The sequence below is a fragment of the Mustela putorius genome, unplaced genomic scaffold (assembly GCF_011764305.1).
Source record: "Mustela putorius furo isolate JIRA1106 unplaced genomic scaffold, ASM1176430v1.1 tig00000083_pilon_pilon_pilon, whole genome shotgun sequence".
NCBI classification, from domain to species: Eukaryota; Metazoa; Chordata; class Mammalia; order Carnivora; family Mustelidae; genus Mustela; species Mustela putorius.
Window position 1 is genome coordinate 31,968,594 of NW_025421273.1, and position 23,643 is coordinate 31,992,236.

The 23,643-nt window shown below is 44.9% G+C and overlaps 1 long non-coding RNA gene across 3 annotated transcripts; it reads right to left on the reverse strand.

The window, feature by feature from the left end:
* Positions 1-672: 672 nt before the first annotated feature.
* LOC101680204 lies at positions 673-23,287 on the reverse strand. Of its 3 annotated transcripts, none has more exons than XR_006605598.1 (3): positions 23,015-23,287; positions 2,885-2,930; positions 673-2,779 (listed from the first exon to the last, which is right to left on the reverse strand). It is a non-coding gene; the product is annotated as an uncharacterized LOC101680204 (long non-coding RNA). The 3 variants fall into 3 exon arrangements; XR_006605599.1 differs by lacking the exon at positions 23,015-23,287 and adding an exon at positions 3,015-3,125; XR_001181150.2 differs by having other exon boundaries at positions 673-2,930.
* Positions 23,288-23,643: the final 356 nt, after the last annotated feature.

Here is a 23,643-nt window from a genome sequence, read left to right on the forward strand (position 1 = left end):
ACAGTGTGTAAATTATACTTCAACAAAATTTTTTTAAGTTTTAAAAGTTTAATTCCAGTATAGTTAACATACAGTGTTATATGAGTTTCAGGTGTACAATGTAGTGATTCAACAATTTTATGCATTACTCAGTCTTCATCATGATAATGGACTCTTTAATCCCCATCACCTATTTCAACCAGACCTCCAACCATTTCCCCTCTGATAACTGAGGGTTACCATGGTTCAGAGTTCTGTAAGGTTAAGAGTCTGTTTTTTGGTTAGTTTCTCTCTCTCTCTCTTTTTTTTTTTTATTTGTTCATTTATTTTGTTTCTTAAATTCCACATATCTGTGAAATCAGATAGTATGTCTATCTCTGACTTACTTGGTTTAGCATTTCATTATGCTCTCTAGCTCTATCCATGTTGTTGAAAATCAATAAAGCTGTTTTTAAAAAGTGATTTTTTCAATCCAGTGGGGAAGGATTGGGTATTAAATAAAGATGAGGAGCACCTGGGTGGCTCAGTTGATTAAGCCTCTGGCTCTTGTTTTCAGCTCAGGTCATGATCTCAGGGTCCTGGGACCAAGTCCCGCCTTGGCTCCTCTCTTACCCCATACACAAAATAAATTCTAAGTAGATTGAAGATCTAAATGTAAAAATTGAAACAACAATAATACTGGATCACCACATGTAAAATATAGGGTGGATGAGAGCTTTTTAATCAATGTTGGAAATTCAGAAGCTATAAAGTACATACATACATACTTGATGAGATAAAAATGAGAAGCCATGGCTTGGAAAAGCCACCATAAACCAAGTCAATAGATAAACACTAGCCTGGGGAGCAACCCAGAGATCAGGGGGTGAACAGCTATAATATACAAAGAACTCTTACAAAACAAGTTAAGTCAGGGATAAACAGCATAACAGAAAACTGAGCCAAAGATGTGAATAGGTAATTCACAGAAAAGCAATTCCAGGTCACCAGCACATGCATGAAAAGAGGCTCAAATTCAGGGGCAATCAGGGAGATAGGAAGTAAAGTCACAACGAGACAGCAACTTCCACTGATCAGATGGGAAAATGGGGGACCAATAATCCCTATTGCTAAAGAGGATGTGTGGACTCTAGAACATTTCTGGTTGGAAGTATGTATTAATGCAATCTTTCTTGAAAGAAATGTGGCAACATCTTTTATGATTAAAAATACATACATGTCTGACTCAGAATCTGCACTCCCAGGAATCTATCCCTTAGGAGTGAAAGCTTTAAGACCTAAGGATGTATTTTCACAGGAATGCACTCCATTGTAAATGGTGATTAAACAAGCAAACAAAAAACTGAACACAAAGTAAATATTCTCTGTAGGAGAACGGTTAAAGAAACTGTAGTTCTGCTCCACTTTGTGGCTGTTCAGAAAGATAACTTAGAGCTAGCCTGAGTGAATTAAGAGGGATTCCATTAGGTGCTACAGGAAACAAACAAACAAAAAGCAAGATACAGAAAAATATAAAAAGAAGGAAACAATGATAAACATATATGTATTTATACAGATGTTCTTTGATGGTTATGGATGATGATATGAACATGGAGGAAAAGTGGCGGAAGGATAATGTCTACGTCTCCTCCAGCTGCTATAACTGAATCTCACAGACTGGTTTTCATCCACAGACATTTATTTCCGACAGTTCTGGAGGCCGACGTCCCAGTTCAAGGTGTCAGTAGATCTCGTTCTCGGTAAGGGCCCTTTTCGTGTCTTGCAGATGGCCGCCTTGATCTTCACGGGACCAGGAGAGGACATTCCCAGGTCTCTTCCTCTTCTTAGAAAGCCACTAATCCCACCATGGGGGCTCTACCCTCAGTACCTCCCAGAGGCCCCGCCTCCCTATCCCAGCACTCTGGGAGGTAGGACCTCAACATAGGAATTTGGGGAAACCTAAATATCCGGTCCATAACAGATAAATAGTAGGTTGTCTACACAGGTTGCCTGGGGCACCCACCAAGGAGGCATTGAAGATGCTCCAGACCAACCAAAAAGGAAAAGGTGGGGGGGGGGGGAAGGGAAGAAGAAAATAAACAGGATTCATCTGTTAAAATCAAGATTTATCTTTTAGTAGCCGATTTCAGTGCACCTGACAAACACCTATTGCCTGGGAGATTTCTCTGTTTTCAAGTCAGAGACACCGTGGCTCAGAAAGGATTCAGCCAGCGCCCCACCCCCACCCCCACCCCCACCCCCACCCCAGCAAGGCAATTACTCAGCCTGAAATACCACCCAAGCCTCCTGACTTTCCCGTGGCTTGAACCGGAGGTGAGGTTATTCCCAGCTAAGTGTAAGCCGCGGGCATGGAATAGAGGAGCGAGTGTATAGATGGTAAAGGCTTGGCTTCCTGGGCGGGGGGGTTGGACGTGGCCCTGCCACCAGAGAGCTGCCCGGTGTCACCTGGCTGGGTGGAGGGAGGGCGGCTGCGTCTCTGCGTTTCCGGAAGAAGCAGAAGGGAGGGCGGCTGCAGCCGCGCGCATCAGCGCCAGGGCGAGCTCGGCGTCTGCAGCGGGTTTGTGGCCAGCAGTGCCTTTGGGGGGGATGAACAGGGAGTAGGAGTGGACGACCAGATGCAGCAGATGAGACAGGAAATCTGTTCCTGGGTGGCTCTTGGCAAGCCGGTGGAGTTCTGGCAGAACCAGGGGGACAGACAGGGTGGCGAGGGGAGGGGCGTGATGTCTCTTTCTCCCTGTTTGATTTTGCAGGGCCTTCTGAGCGAGAATCTTCACTGCTGCGTGTCTTTGGGAAACGGCGGCTAAATTACAAAGGGAAGAGGGGGCGCGGTTGAAGTAGGAAAAGTGGACTTTTCTGGAATTCCGTGGATTAAAATTACTTCAGATGGAAGTCAGTGGTCACTTACTTTCTCATTCTGTCGACTTGTCTCTGGGGGCCCGGGGATCTAACTCCTAAAAAAGAAAACAAACAGCATTTTTTTCATCATTAAAAAGTCTGCAACTTGTGATCCCTGACGGTAGATCGTGAGCATTTACCTCCGTATCTGGGAATCTGTCTGGGGCGTGACTCCCTCCAGAGCTGATCTCCGGGGGTGCAACTCAGCCAAATGCAAGGGTTGCAAATGAGCCTGGTAGCAAGCTTGCTTGCTGCGGGGGTGGGGGTGGGGGTGGGGGTTGGAGGGGATCGGCGGGGTGGGGGGGGGGGAGACAGTGTCTGTCCTTCCCTGTCTGACTTTTTTTCACTGAGTCTCATGCCCTCAAGGTCCATCCATGTTGCAGAACCTTCTCCTTCCTTGACCACAGGCATCCTCTGTTTGCCTGGGCCCCACTTCACCGACACTCAGCAGGATAAACGGAGCTCTTAAATAAACGGGAAGCAAGTGGACACAGTCCAGAGGGCGAGATTTATTTTTATTTAGAAAGGTTGAAGAGGAAAAATTTAAATCCGCTTTAAATATTTACTCAAAGAGGAGATCCACAGGCGGTTGCAACATTCTAAGTCAGACTCGGGACAAGAAGCTGGACACCGCTTTTCTGAAGTAAGCCCCAGGCACCGGAGAAAGGCCTTGGTTGAAAGAAAGAGGCCTGAAGATTCAAGAGATTCATGAAATGCACTCAAGATCGAGGCGCCCAGCTCCCCGTCCCCCAGCCGCTCGAATGAATTTGCTGGGAGACAAGGGCAAGTGACTGAGATGCTCTCAGCCTTCTGGTTCTCATCTGTGATGGAGGGAGGGGAGAAAGGATCTCATGGAATTCTTATGAGATTTTAAAAAAACAAGGACTGAAAAGTGTTGGCCCAGAGGAAGTGCTTAAGGAAAGCAAGTTTGACTCTGGAAGGACAGTAGGCCTCCTAGCCCTGCAGACTCCTGGACGCTCTTCCATCAGGACTCAGCGCGTTTGAGATAAAGCCCAGGAGTCTGTATTTCCAACATGCCCCCCCGCCCCCCAAGTTTTCTACAGGACCTCTAGGTTTGGGAACCAGGTTCCCCGGAACTACATGACTATGGCCTGGGAAGGCCCCATTCTGATTCAGTCCCTTGGCTTCAGATGCCAACAAATGCCTAACACACATGTTAAACCCAGGCAACTACTCCTGCCCGACCTCATCAGCCTCACCTCCTCACGGCATGCTCACCCCCAGATGCTCAGGCTGTGAGCTGGGATTTCTCGACCCCCTCCCCTTCACATCCATCACCAGTCCTGTCAACAGCAAGCCAAACCCAGCCCTTCCTCCTGACCTCTGCTCTGAGCTGAGCCAGCGGCCCCTCCTGCTCTGCTGTGGACCGTTTTCCAGCAACAGCCCAAGAGACTCTTAAAAAGACTAAGTCTGGCCCCAGGGCCCCTCCGTCTAAGCTCACCTGGCTTCTCAGGCAGTTAGTTCTTTGTGAGGCGGCCGCCTCCTCCCTCCCTCTCACACATGCTAAGCTTGTGCCTGACTCACGGCCTTGGCGCTGGCTCTTCCCTCTGCTTGGAACATTTGCTCGCCCCATCTGCCCTCCAGCCTTCCCAGAGCTCCCGTTTTCTCCTCCAACAGTCTCTGCCTCCATGCCAGCTCCTCAGGGAGGTGTGCCCTGGCTTCCAGAACCAAGGGAGCGAGCTCTGACCTACAGCTTTTTGGGGAGCTCAGTTTCCCCATCTCTAAAACAGAGAGAATAGTAGTATTCACCTCCTGGGCCTTCTAGGAGGGTGATATGAGTTTGAATGCACCTTTTTAAAAAAATTTTTTCAAAATTTTACACTTTTTCTGGTTTTATTGAGATATAATTGACATATAACATTATATTAGTCTAAGATGTACACTGTAATGATTTATGTGTATATTGCAAAATGATAGCCACAATAAGTATAGTTAACATCCATCCCCTCACATAGTTGCAAATTTTTTTCTTATGATTGCAATTTTTAAGATCTATTCCTAGCAACTTTCAAATATACAATCCAGTGTTCTCAACTGTGGTCACCATGCTGTATGTTACTTCCCCAGGACTTGCTTCTCTGACAACTGGAAGTTTTGACCCCCTCCCCCTCCTTCCCCCATCCCCAAACCCCTGCCTCTGAAAACCACAAATTTGTTCTCTGTATTTCTGAATTCTTTTTTTTTTTTTTTTTTTAAGATTCCACAAATAAGTGAGATCATACAGTGTCTGTCCTTCCCTGACTTTTTTTCACTGAGTCTCATGCCCTCAAGGTCTATCCATGTTGCCACGAATGGCAGGATTTCCTTTTTTTTTTTCTGGTTGAATAATGTTTCCTGTCATATAAATCCCACATTTTCTTTAGCCATGTATTCACTGATTGATAGAAAATGTATATTGTGGTAGGCCCTTAGTAAGTGCTCAATAAATGTGAAGCATTAGCTCGCATTCAGGGCAGGGCAGCCCGATCATTTGCTTCTGTGTCTACCTCTTCTGTAGACTGTGACATCGTGGGGGGACTTACTCGTCTCTATATCCAGGCTCACTGGCGGGGTATCTGGCATAAAGAAGACACCTGAACTGGGTTGAATAGTGTCTCCCCAAATTCAAAGGCACAGAGAACCTCAGAATGAGGTCTTATTTGGATGTAGAGCCTCTGCAGATGCCACTAGGGAAGACAAGATCATACTGGATTAAGACAGGCTGTAAATCTGATGACTGGCATCCTCTTAAGAGGCCACATGAAGAGACAGGACACAGAGGGAAGGAGGCTATGGGGTGACAGAGGCAGTGCTGGCACAGACACTTCACAGACATGACCCAGGGGATGCAAAGGTTGCTGGCAAGTACCCCAAGCCGGGAGAGGCAACCGAGGGTTGAACCCTAGAACTTCCGGGGAGCGCGTGGCCCTGCTGACCCCTTGCCTTTGGGCGTCCAGAACTGTGGCAGAATAAATCCCTGTTCTTCAAGCCACCCAGTTTGTACCTGGGTAGGGCAGCCCTGGGAGCTAACACAACACCCAGTGACTGGTGGGTGGGTGGGTGAGTGAGTGAATAATTCAGACACCTCCTTCCCCTAAACTCTGACTTCCACAAGAAGGCAAAAGCTTCCCTTTTTTTCGCTAAAACATCGCAGGAGTTTCTTAGCGGCTTGAGCTGACAAGCCCTCCCTTGGGAAGCACAGCAGGGATACAGAGTCCTTCCCCCTCTCGAGGTAGAGGTGAAGAGCCGGGTAACCGCCCAGCCTCAGCCAAGGTCAGACCAACACAGAGGAGCCACCACTGTCTTCAAGACAATGGTCTCTGTCCAGAAAGGAGGAAGCCGTTCAGATCCCTGGGCTGGTTGGATAATCCTGAGGAGGGGCCACCCCGTGGAGGTGCGGGCCTGACTCGGAGCTCCTACCACCGCGGCTCTGCCCTCTCTTGGGAAACCTCTCACTTCCTCTCTCACATCCTGGCTATTTTTATATATGGAGCTGCCTCATTTTCCCAAGGGGGTCATTTGGGAAAGATAAAAATGCCTCAGGGAAACCACAGACCAAAATACGTTTCTGATGAGACCCGCCCACCCCTCAATGTGCCGCTCGCTTGGCGGGTGCAGACGCTTCCACCCAGAGGGAACGGCGGTCGTTTGTCCTGGCGCCTGTGGGTCCTGGACTCCCGGCATTCCCAGGTCCACCCCTACACTTTCTAGGACGGGTCATGGGTCAGAGACATCCTCACGGCTGATCTTCCTGGTGGGCTACTCTGCACCAGGCACCCTGAGCTTTGCTTAATGTCCCTTACACATCTAGGGGCAAGGATATTATTGACCCTACTTTGCGGGGGTGGGGAAACTGAGGCACTAGGAACTTGGATAACTCATCTAAAGTTACACAGTGAATAAAGGATCAATGACCAGCCGAAGCGGGATGGTGGCGATCTGGATCCGGAGCCCAGGCCCCCAGCCTGCCAACAGTGCAGCTCAAGGACGCGTCCCTGCAAGAGAAGGATCATGCGTGTGTCACGGGGGACCCCAAAATCATTCCTTACCCTCTTTGTCGTGTTTCAAAAAATATTGATTTTCTTAGCCATCATCCACTGGAAACCTTTACTGAAGCACAGAAGAATATGGAATTTGGAGTCAGTGGGACACAGATTGCATTCCTGGCTCTGCCCTACTAACTGTGTAACCTTGAACAAGTGACTCAGCCTCTCTGGGCTCTGGTTTCTCCATCTGTAAAGTGACAGCATTTACAAATTGTCTGGCACCCAGTAGGCATTCAGCAAGTTTAGTTCTGTCGGCCTCCCTCTGCCCAAGTAGATTTTCCATGAAGTTCCACAGTTTAAGAGAGATAATGTACCCTCCTGCCTTAGACCATCTGGGCCGCCATAACAAAATGCCATCGATCAGGTGCAACAGAAATGTATTGCACACAGTTCTGGAGTCTGGGGAGTCCAAGATCAAGGTGCTGACAGATTCCAGGTCTGGTGAGAGCCCCCTTCCTAGGTCACGGATGCCTGTCTACTCCCTGTGTCCTTGCATGGTGGAAGGGAAAACTCTGGTCTCTGCAGCCCCTTAGAAGGGCACTAATCCCACCCTTGAGGGCTCCACCCTCATGACCTAACCACCTCATAATAATACCACACTGGAGGTTAGGATTTCAACACATGAATTTGGTGGGTGGAGGGCACACACAGACCATCTGTAGCACCACCGAGGTCACGTCTAATTTAGGTCAGATTGTTATCAAACCAAGAAAGTTGACGCTAACTGGGACCTTCAGAAATTGAGAAGTTTGGTTACTGACTGAGTACCAGCTAAGCAATTACAAAGATGTATGGCAAACACTCAGAGTGCGGTCCTTGCTGAGCACTGACGACCTTGACTCCTGGAAGGACATAGTGTACTGGAGCAAATGCTGGACTTTGAAGCTAAAGATAAGATTTGGGCTCCTGGATCAATAGGGAATGAACACTAACACCTGCTCTGCCCAGCCGACCTGGTTGTTTTGAGGCAAAAGAAGTATGGGGTCGGGGTGCCTGGGTGTCTCAGTGGGTTAAAGCCTCTGCCTTCGGCTCAGGTCGTGATCTCAAGGTCCTGGGATTGAACCCCACATCAGGCTCTCTGCTCAGCAGGGAGCCTGCTTCCCCCTCTCTCTGCCTGCCTCTCTGCCTACTTGTGACCTCTTGTCTGTCAAATAAATAAATAAAATCTTTTAAAAAGAAGAAGAAGAAGTATGGGGTCAATGAAAAGTAATTTAGATACTGTATTATATTACAAGGAGTTCACAAGTATAAGGTGGGGTCAGATAAAGCCGCATTTGCCATGAAAGGAGTTCTTTGGCAGCAGAAATACCAATCGGAATAGTGCAGGTTAAAGGCTGCACCTCTCTCCTGGCGGGAGACAGGAGTTGGGTCTTCTTCTTTTTTTTTTTTTTTAAAGATTTTATTTATTATTTGACAGAGAGAAATCACAAGTAGTCAGAGAGGCAGGCAGAGAGAGAGAGGGAAGCAGGCTCCCTGCTGAGCAGAGAGCCCGATGCGGGACTCGATCCCAGGACCCTGAGATCATGACCTGAGCCGAAGGCAGCGGCTTAACCCACTGAGCCACCCAGGCGCCCCAGGAGTTGGGTCTTCTTGATTTGCTCTCCCTGCTCTGTGCCCTGGGAGAAGCTTCTCTTGGGAAGCATCACATCACTGGAGATCCCCGTCCTCGGGCTGGGGCCCGGGCAAGAGAAGGAATGTGATGCTTTTGCCCTCAGCTTGTTGTCTGGCAAGTTGTCCCTGGGCAGGGCTACAGTTTTCTCCATAAGATCACACTCCTGATCACACACTCTTTTCCTCCATTCTATCTCTCACCATCTCCCACCGAGAAGGTTAACTGGATGAAATAGGGCCAGTTAGGGGAGCGGGGAAGTGGGCCGGGAAAGCGAAAGCGGCCAATCCAGGGGACATCCATGGTGCTTATGGTGAACATTGGGCTCAGACCTCTGGAAAACGATGTTGTAGAACAAGCCTCAGGGCTGTCCCGCCCGAGGGGTGAGGAGGCAGTGGTTCCCCCTTCAGCCCTCGGAGTGCTGGGACTCCTGGCCACTTACCTCTCCTCGTGGCTGCCACGCCTGCCCACACCTCCTCAAGTCTGCCTTCCCCCAACAGCTCTCTTCTCTTCCCCCTTGTGTGAGCCATCCATCTCCTGCCCTGACTGCCAGAACTGCCATGCATGTCCAGATTATTCCATCTGGATAACCAGACGTACGTAGGACACAAACCATCTACACCGGTGGCTTCCTCCTTAAGCGCCTCTCTGGTTCTCGCAGGTCCTCTCTGACTGAAGGCGCCCATGGCCCCTCATGCAGGGCAGGCCACAGTGTTGGGGTGCAGAAGCCCCTGAGAACCACCTTTGAACAAAGACTGACGGGAGCCCCAGTGGGTAATACCTTGCCCATCAAGTGAAATGACTCTAAAACTCATTCTACAGCTTTTCAGAGGCATGAGCAGAGACACTCACAGCGACAACGTGCTTGTCCACGCTCCCTGTGGTGGCCACTTTCCCTTCCCGCTTCCCCACACCCCTAGAGTTCTTAGGATCACCTCGCAATTAACCTGCTTGCACTTGAATCTTTATTTCAGAATCTGCTTCTGTGGGAACTCAGCCTGAGATGCCAGATGATCATACCTTGATCTGTGACTTCACCGGATGCCTCATCCCTCCAGGCCACTCAGATGCCACCAGGGACTAACCTAAATCCCATAGCAGGGTTGCCAAGACCTTTCAGCATCAGGCCGCTGCTCACCGTCCAACCTCACCTCTCCTGCCTGACCTCTGCATACCAGTTATGCTCGGTGACCTGCAGTTCTTGGAATACAGTTCGATCCTCAGGCCTCTGGTGTCGTGCCATGCTCTCCTGTGCCAGCAACAGCCTTCCCCTCCATTCACTGGTCTATTTCCCACCTGCCTGTGAGGCTTCAGTCTTCCTCTACCGCCCCCCACAAGCAGGCACCGCAGCTGGGCAGCCTGTCCCTCTTGCATGCTCCCAGACTCCTCTGTTCTCCTATTGCCCACCTTTTCCCACTGGACTGTAAGCTCTGTGACGCACGAACCTTTTCTCACTTGTCTTCAAAGTCTGAAGCCAAGCACCCTAGCTACACAGAGGCGATTTTGAATAAATGCTTGATGAATTAATGGGAAAAAAGTAGTAAGTGGACAAAGCTTTTAATTTCGGAAATTGAATAAGACAATTAATTCCTCCAACAAAAGTAAAATAGGGTGAGCATCATGGGAAAGTGATAGCTGGGCGATGGACTTGGGAGGATGAGGAGCAGGGAGAGGAGGCGTTCCAGAACATAATATCCTGAGGCAGGACATGTCTGAGTCAGCCTGGGAAATGAGAAATGATCTGGGCCAGCAGAGGCCGGGTACCTAGAAGAGTGTTGGGGGGCAGCAGGGAAGGCGCAGATGGGGGTGCTTCCTCTGACCACGTAGACACGGTCCCAAGGCATGTGACTTTGCTTATTGTTTGCTCTGCCGCCCCTCCCCCAGCACTGCCATCTTTCCTTCCTTCCTCGGCTTCCTCTGTTCATGGGTGAGGCTTCCTGTTAAGTCGTTCTGAGAACTGTGTCTTTCAGAGCTTCAGAGACCAGGAATGCCTGCCAACAAAGTTACCACTGAAGATCGCTATGGAGTTCCGTGAAACCATTCCTCGTGCTGCTAATGTGGGCATTCCAGAGCACGCCAAGAATCCGAGAGGATAGAGTGGGGGTGATGTTCTCTTCACTGTCAGGGTCCCATCCAGGACATAGTACCCAGTGCCACTCAGGAGAAGTAGTGTGTCACTCCACTTTTTTGTCGACAAAGCCAAATTGTAAGGAGCAGGGTGCTTGCTATTTAAAGCTGAATTCTGCCGTGAATCATTTCCAGGCCAGAGACTCTTTCGCAAAAGGGATCACCATGTTCTTTTATTTTTAAATTAATATTTTTTTAAAAGCCTATATGAGGTAAACTTGCATTTTTTTAATCCCGAAAAATACATACACATAATAAGCTAGCGAAAGAAAGACAATCAGCATTCATAATAATGACAATAAAATGCTACAAAATCCTAGGGTGCTTGCCGAACATTAAACTACTGGCAATAATCCCTTGTCCACAATTCCAAAATTCATTTGGTAGCAAAAACTAACCTGGGCTAAGGAAAAGTTATTTATACTCATTTATCTCACTTAGAGCAAATAGTCATGCCTTTTGCTGCAAGCATATGAATGTGTTTGATGACAGGCGGTGCCCTAGTTTCTGTTTGGGGGCATTATATAATATATAGTTTATGTCACTATTATCTGTCTAGAATACAAAATATTTTGAATCCCAGAATGCATCTGACCCAAAGAGCTTCAGGTAAGGGATAACGGGCCTAAGCCTGTATAAATTCTATTCAACATTATTTTAGAGTAAGCGTTTTTTAGGGTATTCCTTTATGGAGTTGGAGTGCTGGCTATTCCCTTTTCATTGCGGGCCTTCTTCCTGTCCCCTCCTAAATCCACACTCCACCATCCTGCCCTCTGCCCAGGGAGGCCACTTAAGCAGATGAGCACATTCTGGCTGACTCACTTGATGGCTGGTGCAAGAACAGGCTGGAGAACTGAAGGCTGCGGGAGGCTGGAGTGTTTCTTCCCACTGCCTCTGGCTTTAGTGTCCGTCATTGGGCCCTTCCTGCCCAGCAGCCCAGTTCACATCCGCAGCTCCAATGCTGTGCACTGAGGAAGACTATCCCCTCTGCTTCTCCTTCAGCTCCCCAGTTCTGCAGACATCTGAATGCTCCCACTTCATGCTGTGCTCTGCACCTTGCCCACACCTTATAAGGAACCCTTTCATTAGAGTCTCTTCATTTCAACCATCCGGAGTGAACACTTGCTTCCTGCTGCACACCGGACCAATGCAGTGACAGATCAGAGTCTTCATAATGCTCTAGGATATGCCCTGATCTGAACTCAAGAGGCCCTGGTTCATGGATTGGCTAATTTGGGACCCTCTCTTCCTTCACTTTTCTGGTCCTTGGTTTTTTCCATCTGCAAAAAAGGGCTGATAATGCCTATTTTAGGGTGTGCTGTGATAATAAAATCAGTCACTGTATGTGAAAATGTCTAGGCAGCTGTAAAGAAATATAGAGTTCCAGAACTCTTAAGATACTAGAATATTCAGTTATTCCGAAAATTCTACCTAACCCCTCCCCCAACTCTTCTGGATAGAAGAGTGTTTGCTTTGTGCCTCAGCTCAGATTGTTATAACAAAAATATCACAGACTGGGTGGCTTAAACAACATTTACTTCTCCCAGTTCTAGAGGCTGGAAAGTTCCAGAGCAAAGTGTCGTCAGCAAATGCGGTATCTGGTGAGGGCCCTCTTCTTGGTTAGCAGATGACCCTCATCTTCTCCTTGCATTTTCACATCACAGAGAGAGAGCCTGTGTCTCCTCCTCTTTGTATAAAGGCTTTAGTCCTGGGGTGCCTGGGTGGCTCAGTGGGTTAAAGCCTTTGGCTCAGGTCATGATCCCAGGGTCCTGGGATCAATCTCCGCATCAGGCTCTCCTCTCAGTGGGGAACCTGCTTCCTCCTCTCTCTGCCTGCCTCTCTGCCTATTTGTGATCTCTGTCTGTCAAATAAGTAAAGTCTTTTAAAAATAAAAATAAAAATAAAAAAAATAAAGGTTTTAGTCCCATCAAGAGGGCCCCTCCTTCATGACCTCATCTAACCTAAGTCCCTCCCACAAAGGCCCCCTCACCTACTATCATCCCATTGGGGTTAGGCTTTGAAAATAAGAATTTGGAGTGGGGGGAGGACAGATATGCAATCTGTAACGATTTGTTTAGAGCAAAGGATACCTATGCTCTGTGACACCAGAAGTGGCCGCAGGAGACTTGAAAAGAGGAGAGCCTTTCTTCTTCTCCCTCTCTTCTTCCTAGATGTCCATTTCAGGACTCAGCGGTTCTTTGTTGCCTGAGCTTAATTTCTATCATCCACTTCAGTGAGTGTCTTGGGCAGAAGAAGTTCATGTGCTTTAGTCTTACACCAATCAATCCACTTTTCCTTTTCTATCTTCTGCTATTTTGTAATTATTTGGGGTTTCATTTTTATATTCTTCCAAGTCTTCAATATCCTATCCAGTTTTGGAGCTGCACTGTCTGCTTTAAGTCTCATGCTTCCCTAGAGTATAAAGTAATAATCTTTAGTAAGAACTCTATCGGTCATGAAAATTCTTTTTTGTCTCTAAGATTTTATCTCTACACCAAGCATGGGGTTCAAACTCAGAACCCCGAGATCAAGAGTCAACATGCTCTACTAACTGACCCTGACAGGTGCCCTAATACTCTCTTTGCCTACTTTGCCTACTTTCTTTGACTACTCTCTTGTGCCTACTTATCCCAACACTATGTCAAGCAAGAATCTTCTATAGATGGCTTTTACCAATAAAAAATTGTTGCTTTGACTTTAGAAATAATCTAGATTTGTGTGTGTGTGTGTGTGTGTGTGTGTGTGTGTGTGTGTGTGTTTAGACAAAATTCACCAGAAAGATACATAACTCTCTAATCATATAGGCTGGGCCTGATCTTTTCCTGGAGCTGGTCTTTCCAGCACTACACGGCATGGGTGTTCCCTATAAAAGGGAACAATCAACAAGATTAAGTTACTTTGAGTTCTTAATTGATTTTCCAGAACTTCCTCTTCCTATCACAAAACAGAGCCTTCTGAGCAACACACTCAATTTAGCTTAATCTTGCCTGGAGCTCTAGTAAACAAGACTCATTCTGGAAATAAAAGTGACTTCACATGTAAATGACTAATTGATACTTTCAACCTCCCATTAACCCTTATTATTTATCTTTACTGAATCTAGTGCCAAAACAGATTCTGTCTTCATGCTACACACTTAAAAAAAAAAAAAAGACTTATTTATTTATTGAAAGAGAGAGAGAGCATGGGGTAGGGGGAGGGGCAGAGGGAGTGAAAGAATCTCAGGCAGACTCCCTGCTGAGCACGGAACCTGACTCAGGGCTCCATTTCCTGACCCTGAGATCATGACCTGCGTGTAAATCTAGAGTCTGTCACTGAACCCACTGAACCACCCAGGGGCCGCTTATGTTACACATTTTGAAAGCGGTTCAAATTCTTTTAATCCCTCGAGTTCTGTTGTACCAATGATTTACTAGAAATAAAGAGGACATTCTTATATGATTTGGCGATACTTTGACATGCAAAGATTTGGGTCAGGCTAATCATAGTAATTGTAATTAATCACTATATCTTGGTGTAATTTTCTTTCTTGATAATATACAGTTATACTTTAAAAGAAAAATAGAGTTAATTTCTTTTAAGTAAGACATGACATGACATCTCCGTAGTATGTATGGTAACCCAAGTGCAGAAGCCTTATACCTTACCAGGTTCGGGGCAGGAACACCCATTACTTGCTGTAACCCACCCCTCAGGGCTTTATAGAGCAGATGAGTGCTCCCTACCTATGAGTTAAACAGAACTGAGGTTCAATTCAAAGGAGGCCTCCCCCTTTTATCAGGGGTCAGCAAATATTTTCTCTAAGGACCATGTAGTAAATACACTGGGCTTTTCAAGCCACGTAGTCTCTGATACAGTCTCTCAGTTCTGCCATTGTGGTGTGAAAGTAGTCGTAGATAATAGGGAAGCAGTTGGGCATGGCTATGTTCCTATAAAACTTTACAAAACTGGTGTTGGGCTAGCTTTTACCCAGGGTCTTATAGCTTGCCATCCCGTGCTACATTGTACTGTAATTATCTCTAACTTTTTTTCTCCATAAACCCATGCACTCTTCTACTGAAGATTCTCACTGTTAAAATATTCAAAAATAAAGTTCAGCCATGGGCAACCATCATAATAATAATGCAGGCAAGAATCCTCAATGGCTTTTGAAGCAAATGAGAGGTCTGATGAGAAATGAGATACTTCCATAGTCTCCAAATGTCTCCCTACAATCTACTTATTAATTACAAAGAAGGAAAATAGCGAGTTCACAGGGGAGAAACCTGGCAGAAACCCCCCTCCATCAAGTGATCAAAGTTAATATACCTGCTCCTGGGATAAATCAACACCATATGCCTCACTTTTGTGGGATTCCTGCCAAAGACAATTAACCTGAATCTAATTGTGCGAAAACATCAGATAAACCCATGCTGAGGGACATTCTACGTAATGTTTGGCCTATTCTCTTCACAAATACTAGCCTCACAAAAGACAAAGACTGAGGAACTGGTCCAGATGAAGGAATACAAAAGAAACATGACAAGTGAATGCAAAGCATGATCTGGGATTTTCTCTTTTGCAAAAGACTTGATTGGGAAGATTGGCAAAATCTGAAAACTTTGTCATCTGTAGATTGAAGAGGCTTTTGTATCAAAGTTCATTTCCAGATTTTTTTTAACCATACAATAGTTAGTTATGTCCTTGTTTGTAGTACATACACCCTGAGGTATTGACAGATAAGTGGGCATCATGGCTGTAGCTAGGGTGACCAGTTGTCTCAGTTTGCCTGGAGCCAAAGGAGGCAGGACTTTCCATGTAAAATCAGGAAGGTCCTGGGCAAAATGGAAGGAGTTGGTCATGTTTGCTGCAAAAGACTCTCAAAAAGTTCAGGTAAGAAATGTGTGTGGGTGTATAAAACAAATGTAGTCGATGTTAACATTTGGGGGATATGTGTGACAAATCTTTGTCATATTCTCACAACTTTTCTGTGTCTGAAATTATAGCAAAATAAAACGTTGAAAGGGAAAAAGCCCAACATGGTTTGAAGAAACATCCTCCAAAGCAGATTCAGATGAGTCCCGTGGGTCCCAGCAGTGAGTGCTGTGGCCCAGTGTGGAAGCCACACTGATCAGAGTCTCTGGCTTGTCAAGTGTTCTTCAGATGATAGCTCCCAGGGAGCCTGCTGCTGGAAGCAAGGGCAAAACAAATCCCCAACAACTAACTGGTTCCTAAAACAAGAGTAGCTGGAATTTTTTTCTTTCCTGTTTGTGAGCACCTTGCTCTGACCTTGGGCGTCTGTCTCCTCTCTCAGGACAGAGGCCCATGAGGGTTCTGGGGACCAGGGATGGTTTGTGGACAGCAAGATAGCTAGGATGAAATCCCTATTATCGGGGATGACTGAAAAGTGTGCCCATTCTTCTGAGGTCCTAAAGCACCTGTCCTGACTCTGTTTTGCTTCTGTGCACCCTGAACAGAGTGGAGAATGGTGGAGTGAGGAGGGAAGCATCTACACAGACAAAAAAGGTAAGAACTGAACGTCTAACCAGATCCAGCCTCTTCAGTCCTCCGTATCTGCATCCCACACTCACACTGGTCCAAGCTGCCCGTGTTTCTCACCACGCTGACTGCAGTAGCAGCCCCCAGTCATGCTATAGCGACAGCAGATGCTATGATGAACCCACTTCTGTGCTTGTCACCTTCAGTCTGTGCCAACACGGTAGCCAGGTCATCTTGTTAATATCTAAATCAGGCCATGCCACACTGTTGCCTCCAACGGCTCCCCATCTCACTCAGAATAAAGTCTAACCCCCTAACGATGGCTCGGGAGACCCAGCCTGGTGCAGTTCTCAGGCCGCTCTCCAACCTTATCCAATGCTAGTCCCAGCCTCGATGATGCTTCTGTTACTGTGCTGGTTTCTTGCTCTTTCTCAGGCTGCCCAAACATTTCAAGCCTCTGGGCACCTGTACTTGCCTTCCCCTCTGCCAGGAATGCTTTTCCCTCACATAGCAGCCCAACTTTCTTTCTCACCAATTTCAATGCTCTGTTCAAATGACACCTTCTCCATGAAGTCCTTTCGTGCCGCTGTGTTTAAAACTGCAAACTTCATACGTGTTCTCTGCTTTACCCTTCTCCTTACCACTTACCCCCACCTCACAAACTATACATTTAACTTATTTGGTGATAGTCCTTGGCCCCATTAGACCGAAAGTTCTATCAGTACAGAGATTTATTTGTTTTTGTGGCTGAATTCTTGGTCCTCAGAACACCTCCTGTAATATACTAGGCATGAAAATATCTGTTGACTAGTTACTAAATGAGTGGGAATGTGTCTACTCAGGTTTGTGCATGCCCTGAGCCCCAAACTGTTGCGTTTAGTGTAGGAATGCGTGGGCTCTAATATGATTCACAGCCGAGAGCACCTTTGGACTTAAGCACCGCATGTGCATAGGCACTCAGCAGGTTCCAGACTGTTTGAAGGGCCTTCAAGTACAAACTCTCTTTTCTCTTAAAGGTCCCACCTTCCATCCTAGCAGATAGAGTTAAATGCACCTATCTTCCTTTTAAACATAATTTTGACTGAGAATTTTTTAGAACACTATTGCATTTTTGCTTTTGAAATCATATGGTAATGAAGCGCTCAGTGAATTTGCAATTGGCTCTGAGTTTCATCAGGTCATCGTGTCCACTCAGAAGTTCTTTCGAAGTGAAATCAAATCTAACCTTAAAATGGTTTTCCAATGCAATGACGTTTTTATGACTAATCAATTCAACATTTAATGAAATCCGGATAATTCTGTGTTCTGTGGGCATTTACGTGAGCACGGCTGAATTCAGATTTTGAAATGCTCTTTATAAATGTGAGAGATGGTAATTGTTTCTTTGAGGGGACTCAGCCATGATTATGGAATCTCACAGTACCCCAGTCTGTGAGACCAAGAAAATCCAACAGATAAAATGGTCTTGGCAAGAATCCGGGAATTGAAAAAGGAAGTTTCCCTTCACTGCCTGAGACTCTAGGTCTTTGAGGAGCGGTCCACGCGCGATGGGCGTGGCTGGGAGCCCGGAAGCCAGGGCTGGGCACCCAGTGCTTGTGTTGGAGTGTCTGTCCCCATCTGCCTTTGTGCCCCAGGCTCCAGAGGAGCCATCCTTCACATGGGCGGGCCTCTGGTACGCCCACTTCCCTTCCCTTGGTGACCCCCTCTCTCCACTTCCATCATCTCCTGGGCCCTGGTAGCAGACATGTTTTCAGTGCCATTTTATGACCCTTTAGCAGAATTCCGTTGACTCATGAGAGAGAAGATGGGGGATTTTCGTGCAGCAGCTGCCACGTGGGAAAACAGATCAGTGAGTCACATCATATGCCCAGCCCTGCTGTTGTCTGCGCAGAGCATTTTTTAATCGTGTAACCTTCAAAGCTGTCCCTCATTTGCAATGACATTAGCCTTGGTGATTTTTTTTTTTCTCGCTCTCTCTTAAGCCGTCAGTTGCTGAGGTCTTCTTGTTGCTTTCTCTGGCAGAGGCACATTTATTTATCACAGGAGAGGTTGCTTCTGAAAGGATTCGTGCAAACTTTCTTCTGGAGATGAAAACATGTCATTCCACTCCTGTGCCATCTTCCGAAAACCCTTCAAAACCCAAAGCTAGTGACTGTCCTGGTGGACAGATGTCATCCCAAGCAGGCAGGGATCATTGTGTTTGTTTTTCTCGCTAACCCTGCACGACTTTGAACCCACTCTGTAAATAAAAGAGACAGGAGCACAAAACTCTTTACACTTCCTGCCTTCCTCCCAGTGTGCTGACATTTCAAAGCCCCATATGTTTCCCTCAACAAAATTTCATGAAAATACATGTTAAAAATAAAAACAAGTTTTCGGTTATTTCAACCCAAGAGAAGAAAGGTTTCCCAGGGCTGTGAAGGGCAGTTTACAGGATGATGTAATTTTCTCTCCCCCTTTAAATGACAGTAGGCACATCTGAAAAACTTAAAATGGAGATATGCCTGAAGATTTGCAACCAACGTATGCTTCTTCATTTAGCCAAGTATGTTAGAAATATTCTGCGTGAAGCCACAAGCAGGATATAGTTTTAATAAATATTTCCAATTCAAAAATGAACAACTAGGTAGAGTTTAAAACAGTTCAGACTCCTAAGGAGTTGGAGTCTGGAGCCCGGACTCCCCAGCATGGATTCTTCCCCTCCCCACCCTTTGATTTTCCTTGGGGATACACCGTTCTTCCGTTCTCGGGGTCAAGATGGCATTGACCTGGCCCCCATCTCCAGGAATGGACTATAATTGGCTCAAGCCAACCATGCATCCCATTCCTTAGGCCACACAGACTGGTCAGGAATGAGCTTGTGATCCAATTTGGGCCAATGATTCATAGCGCTGAACACTTACATTAGGGAAAAAGAGAAAGCTCAAATAAATGACCTAACTTTACACCTCAAGGAACTAGAAGAACAAATGAAGACCAAAGTTAGCAGAAGGAAGGAAATAACGAAGGTCAGAATGGAAATTATAAATGAGATAGAGTTTTAAAAGACAATAGGGGAAAAAAATGAAAGAAGCTACGAGCTGCTTTTTTGAAAGAATAAACAAAATCGACATACCTTTATCTGGATATACCAAGAAAAAAAGAAGGGACTCAAAGAAATAAAATCAGAAATGAAACAGGAGACATTACAAATAATACCACAGAAATACAAAGGATCATAAGAGACTAAACAATTGTATGCCAGCAAATTGGACAATCTTGAAGAAACGGACCAACACCTAAAAGCATACAGCCGACCAAGACTGAATCATGAAGAAACAGAAAATCTGAACAGATCTATTACTGGTAAAGAGATTGAATTAGTAATCAAAAACTTACAACAAAGAAAAGTCTAGGATAAGGAGGCTTCACTGGTGAATTCTACCAAACATTGGAAGAATTAATTAATTTTTACCTACTCTTCTAATTTGGACCAGTGACAGAAGTGACAATCACCTGACCTGTATAGAAAAATGCTACAGTTTCTCTGTCCCTGGATCATGCTGAGGGCAGTGTGAGGATGTGAGGTATGGACCGGCTGCAGCAATTTGCTCCCCTGGGGAGAGAAAGCCCAGAGTTGCCGGGAGCCTTTGTGTGGAATCTGGAGGTAAAACTGCTACCACTTTGAAAACTGGAGAGACTGTCAGAGCCAGACCCTCGGGTGGCTTAGACTTAGCTGAAGCCAGCTAGCTCTACCTCTGGATTTCTCAATTATGTAAGTCAATAGATTCTCTGTCTTTGTTAAGCCCTGTCTAATTGGATTCTCTGTCATGTGCAAACACAAGAGACCTAAATGATTCAAGGCTGCTAACTCTATTCCTGCCCACGCACCACCAGCATCTAAAGAAACTGAAATCTCGTCGTGAATGTGTTTTTGTTTTTTTGTTATTGTGGTTTCAGTTCACCAGCATCCTGCACACTCTTCCTTTTCTACGTGGAACACCACCGTGTCTTAGAGAACCACCCTTCCCTAACTCTCACTCCCTGCCACCCTCGCTGACCCTACCTCCTGGCTCCAGCAGTGGACATGTGACCGGGGCATAACCAATCAGGGCATTCCATTCACGGTAGTGTTTGATTGGATCAAGGATAAAAAAAACTGTCCCAAGATGGCCAATGAAAATAAGATCAAGGACTTTTATTTTAACTCTTATGAAAAAGGCAGTTGAAGAATTTGCAGGGGGAAGAGAATAGAAACATTTTGGGCATATTTGCACCATCGTATTTGCAATGTGGAAGTTTATGGAGGGAGCATTCCTGAAAATGAAGCAATTTAAAAAAGAGAGAGAGAGTAAGTAAGTTTAAGAGATCCCGAGAGAAGGACCAAGTCCTGACAATTTTATCTGGGGGCTGGATTGAGCCATGCCTGAAACATGAAAAGCAGTAACATCCTTCTTGTCAAGGCAGTTTGAGCTGGGTTTTCTGTTGCTTATAGTTTACAATCTTGTATCATATGGGCCAGAATTTTTTTTCACACTGAAATAAATATTTATTTCCATTTATTATAAGATTCCTATTTTCCCCCAGTATGGAAGTACAGAAGTACTTAATGCAGAAAGTCTGAAAAACATAAAAAAATTAAAGCAAAATTCGCTTTTAGTACTACAATTCTGAAATTATGATTGTTAACCTGTAGTGTATGTTCTTTGACTCTTTTCATATGCATGTTTATGGACTTCTGTAACATAATATCCAAATCATGCAGGTGCTTTTTTTTTTTTTAAGATTTTTATTTATTTATTTGACAGACAGAAATCACAAGTAGGCAGAGAGGCAGGTAGAGAGAGAGGAAGGGAAGCAGGCTCCCCGATGAGCAGAGAGCCCGACGCCGGGCTCGATCCCAGCACCGTGGGATCATGACCTGGGCCGAAGAAGGCAGAGGCTTAACCCACTGAGCCACCCAGGTGCCCCATGCAGGTGCTTTATAATTCATTTAATTCCTTTTTAACAGGAATCATTTTTTTCTTTCTTCTTTTTTAAAAATTTACTATTTACTATCATGAACATCTATGTTGATCATCTATGTTGATAAATCTTTGCACACATCCATGGTCATTTCCTCAGGATAAATTTACATGGTCATATGTATAATAAATTCCTTATTAGGTAGTTTCCAAATTTTTATTATAAATAATATTTAAATGAACACATTTATGCATTTCTTTATATGAAATAAACTCTTAGAAGTGGAATTACTGGGTAGGAGATGTGCTTGCTTGAGGCTTTTGCTACAAGTCACCAAACTGCCCTGCAGAGGCTGTTTGAATCTGTTCCTCTGCTGTCCCACCACATGATCACATGCACTGGAAATTACTATTGTCCTAATTACACAATCAAAGTGAACATTTTTTTCCTATGTTGGTTGGCCTCTGCCTTCGGCTCAGGTCATGATCCCAGAGTCCTGGAATCGAGCCCCGCATCAGGGTCTCTGCTCAGCGGGGAGCCTGCATCCCCCTCTCTCTCTGCCTGTCTCTCTGCCTACTTGTGATCTCTGTCAAATAAATAAATAAATAACATCTTTTTAAAAAAAAAGTTCTTTATATATTTTTTATATTAACCCCTTAATGGATATCATTTGCAAATATGTATCAATATATCCTATATTTTCTTGATTTACCTCTTACCATCTTAAGGTTTGGAATTGTTTTTCTTTTCTTTCAGGAGTAACTGGATAGATAAGGTAATGCCTCATTATCAGACATTCAGTTATTTTTCCAATGACATTTTCTATATGTGCAAAAAATAAAAAAATAAAAACCCTCCAGGCCCTAGTGAACGCATTTTGGTTGGAAACACCCATTGCCCATTGCTTTGAATTTTTTCTGACAATTTTCTGTATCATTGAACCGCCATGAATTAAGCAGAATGACTTGAGAGGTATTATTGTGTAGTTATACTACTTAATTAAAATGGGTTTACAGCCAGACTTTCTGGGGTCAAAACCCAGTCTTATCACTTAACAGTTGTATGACATTGGATAAACTGCTGAAAATCTCTGTGCATTTTTCTCATCTATAAAATGGAGATAATAGTACCTATTTAATAGGGGTTTTACAGTATCATTAAGATAAGATGAGTAAAGCACTTGTAACAGGACTTCCTCATACAAGGTAAATCCTCAATAAACATTAACGGTTAGTAACGGGATATAATAATAGCTAAGCCATACAGAATGTTTACTGAGTTCTAAAGGATATAAACAACCCATTTGATCTTCATCAACTCTCTAAAGCAACTTCTTTTGTTATGTCCATTTTATAAATGAAGAAACTCAGATGCAAAGAGATTAAATAAATCAGCTACAGTGTCCTTGCTGGTGTACGGAGCTGGCACTCACACCTGTCTATATTGCCTCTGAGAGAATATAGAGGACAAATTCTTGACATTTTTAAAAAGATTTTTCATTTGAAGACCATATTTCTGTCATAAAAGGAAAATGTCATTCCTATTGTTGGTAGAACTTCACATTCTAAAAGAATCAAAGACTCATTTAAAGCTTGTGCTTTAAGGTTTGATTGAAGCTTTGATTCTAAAAGAATCAAAAGAAGCACTTAAAGCTTATGTCAGAGCAATTTTGTCCAACAACCTAAAACGTAGGTAACGATGACAGCCATGATGAAAAGCAAGGTATTTAAAACAAGTTGAAGCTTATACATACTAGTGCCCTTACTGTCTGCTTATAGTGCTTAAAGCTTATTTAGAAAAAAAACAACAACAACAACACATGAATGGCACTACTGCTGTGTTTTTAATTCTAGATCAGAAGACTGTTAGGATAACAGGGCTGCTACAATCCTAAATACTTCTTAATGCTCTTCAATACAGCTTAAAAAATACTCACTTTGGAAGTCATTGTTACAGTGGATGTCTACATGGATTTGTCAGGTACGCTTCATCTGGATATTCAACCACCATGACAACAAAATCCAGTAAGGCGTGGCATACTGATGTTTCAAGGTTTATAAACCTGTTGGTAGGCAGAAAAGACATTGCTGTTTCTACTTACTGAAGATTAGTGCCCGGCGTTGGGGACATGTTTATAATGGCTCTAGGTGTGGGTGGTGACGTAGATGGAGATGACAGAGTGGAGAAAGCAGCTCAGAGAGAAATGATATTAACAATAAAAGATAAGCCCTTTGGAGAACTAATAATAGTTATGAAATAGGAATGAACCTCCCAGTGGTGCAGTTCAGCCCCCTCTGGAGAAGGGGGGGTGAGGAAGTCTCCCCTTTCAAATGGGTTACATAATATTTTTTTTTCCCCGTAGAAGATTTCACAACCTCTTTTATAAACTGTTAATGTGCTTATTCAACTGTATCGTAGGGAACAGTAACTAATTTTTAACTTTAACCAGGATAGCTTGACCTTCCCATCGTAACTCTGGTCAATCAAGACAGACAATCGCTCATAAGCACTCTCTCCACCACAAGTTCTGTCACAATAAATCACGAACAGAAAAACTGAAAATAC